The sequence below is a fragment of the Suncus etruscus genome, chromosome 1, assembly GCF_024139225.1.
Source record: "Suncus etruscus isolate mSunEtr1 chromosome 1, mSunEtr1.pri.cur, whole genome shotgun sequence".
Classification (NCBI taxonomy): Eukaryota; Metazoa; Chordata; class Mammalia; order Eulipotyphla; family Soricidae; genus Suncus; species Suncus etruscus.
The window spans coordinates 39210731-39213464 of record NC_064848.1 but is presented as its reverse complement, the minus strand read 5'-3'; the positions used below and the strand labels follow the sequence as shown (position 1 = coordinate 39213464).

The 2734-nt window shown below is 41.7% G+C and overlaps 1 pseudogene; it reads right to left on the bottom strand.

The window, feature by feature from the left end:
* Positions 1 to 1334: 1334 nt before the first annotated feature.
* LOC126033555 (uncharacterized) lies at positions 1335 to 1474 on the bottom strand (annotated as a pseudogene).
* Positions 1475 to 2734: the final 1260 nt, after the last annotated feature.

Sequence of the window (2734 nt, the reverse complement as noted above, 5' to 3'; positions counted from 1 at the left end):
ATGATTCTTAAGTTGTTTCTGTTGATCTTATCATAGACTTCTATTTTCGTCTGTTCCCATTCTTTGACTAATTTTTCCATTGTCTGCTCATTTGCTTTAAGTTTTTTGTCCAATCTCTCCTGCTGTATGGAATTGTTATGTATCTCATCTTCCACAGCACCAAGTCTATTCTCAGCTTCTGATACCCTGTCCCAGAGCTTATCCATTTTGTCATTCACTTCGTTTACTGAGTTTTTCAGGCCTGTTAGTTGACATGTTATTTCAGTTTGGAGTTTTGTCATTTCTGCCTTCATATTTTCTTGGTTCTTATTAGTGTTCTGTTCAACTCGATCCATGGTTTCTTGGAGTCTGTTGAGCACCTTCCATATTGCTAGTCTAAAGTCCTTATCTGAGAGGTTGATTAGTTGTTCAGTCATTATCTGGTCCTCAGAATTGTCATCTTCATTCTCTATGTCTGATGCTGGCCTGCGCTGTTTCCCCATTGTCACATTTGTATTGTGGGTTTTTCTACGTGTTGTAGTGGTATTCATTGTCTATATGATGTAGGCAGCACACTCCTCTGGCTCCTCCCTTTCTGGATGGGCTGACTTGCCTCTAAGGGAGGGGAGTCCTCCGTGGATGAAGCCTCACACTGGGTCAAATCTTAGGCCCGAGCATGTAACAGAGAAGACAGTCCAGAGAGAAATGTTTGCTTCTGTGATATAGCGCCGTTCTTAGTGTGATTTTTCCTTCTTGTTGCAATGGAGTTCTTTCCTTAGAAAGAGTGCACGGCCGCGTAGCGAAGCGGAGCGGCCGTGCTCCTCTGAGCCTCTTTTTGCCCCACTCGCAAGAGTTTCACGCAAGAGGACAGTAGACAGACATAGACAGGTCACACTCACAGTCTTTCACAGCTGAGCCCCACTGGGCCGGTGTACTTTCGCGGATTTTCCCCGCCTGGTGTCACACACAGGGAGCCAGCTTTTGCAAAGGATAGCCGGTTTTTATGCTCTGAAGTCCCTCCCTGAAAATGGCGTCTGGGCGAGCGAGGTTTCTGGAGGCTCTTTTTGCCCCACTCGCAAGAGTTTCACGCAAGAGGACAGTAGACAGACATAGACAGGTCACACTCACAGTCTTTCACAGCTGAGCCCCACTGGGCCGGTGTACTTTCGCGGATTTTCCCCGCCTGGTGTCACACACAGGGAGCCTTCAAATCATATTTGTAACATGTTAGCTGACTGTTAAGTAATCACATAAAAGCAGATTTACATTGATAATACTTGCAAAGAATATTAATAAACCTACTAAAGTCCCACATCTAAGTGCCAGCAAATCTTAAATCAAATACATTTTTTTTTCAGGGGAGAGCGTGAATGCATTCCCCCACTACCACAAATTATGCAGTTGAGTTTCCCACATTTGGGGAAATTGCAGGGGTCAGCATACCCGGAGTGCAATGGGTGAGCCTCACCCTGGGAAAACCACCTCAAATACATTTCTTTCTTTTTTTTTCTTTTTTTTTTTTCTTTTTGGTTTTTGGGCCACACCCGGCGGTGCTCAGGGGTTACTCCTGGCTGTCTGCTCAGAAATAGCTCCTGGCAGGCACGGGGGGACCATATGGGACACCAGGATTCGAACCAATCACCTTTGGTCCTGAATCGACTGCTTGCAAGGCAAACGCTGTTGTGCTATCTCTTTGGGCCCTCAAATACCTTTCTTATCTCATAAATAACATGCAGTAAATAAGTTTAATAAATATCTACTTTTTTTTTTTTTTTTTTTTTTACTCATTTAAGGAACCAAGAGAGAGTATAAAAATAAGGTGCTTGGTTTGCTCATGACTAACCTCAACTTGATCTTCAGAACCATCCGAAGTGATCCCTGACCACTGAGCCAGGAATAACCTTGAGTAATGCCAGGTGTGGCCAAAAGCTAAAACAATTTTACTCACTTGAATATGATATATATGCGGCTCCTAAATGAAATGGGAGTACTTAATGAATGAGATCACATAATTTCTAACCTATTAAATGGTATTTATAGAAAAGAACAAGGAATTAGGGAATAGGGGCTAATGAGACAGCATTGTGGGTACATAGAACATGGCTGACCTAAACTCTATTCCCAGCACTTCATATGGTACCCCCAAGCCCTGCCAGGAGTGATCCTGAACAATGCCAGATGTGCCCACTCCCTAAAAAAAAACACACAATAAAAAACGTCAGAAATAAAGCAAAATTATTCTTATTTAAAAAAAATTCTTTGGGACGAAAGATGGGAACAGGGGTGGAGGGAGGACAAATTTGGTTATGGGAATTGCCCTGATTCAATGTACCTAAAATATTACTGTGAAAGATATGTAAGCCACTATGGTCAAAATAAAAATTATATATTGAAAAAATTCTTTGGGCCGCATCTAGCTGTGCTCAAAGCTTACTGGCTCTGTGCTCAGGGATCATCCTGGTGAGTTCAGGGGACCATACATAATGTCAGGTATCTAACCCTGGTCAGCTCCATCAGCTTCATGTTAGGCAATGTACTACATGGTGAACTACAGCTCTGGTCACCATATTCTAATTATCTATTAATTGCATTATTTATATTTAATTTCTTTTCTATTAAATTTGTGCACATATACCTAATATTTAAGTGATGAAAACAATGTTTCCCTAAAAGTATTTGTGGAGATCACATGGAAGATTGCCAGTTGACTCTATAGTCATACAAATTCAGACAACAAAAAGAATTTTTCTTGAAA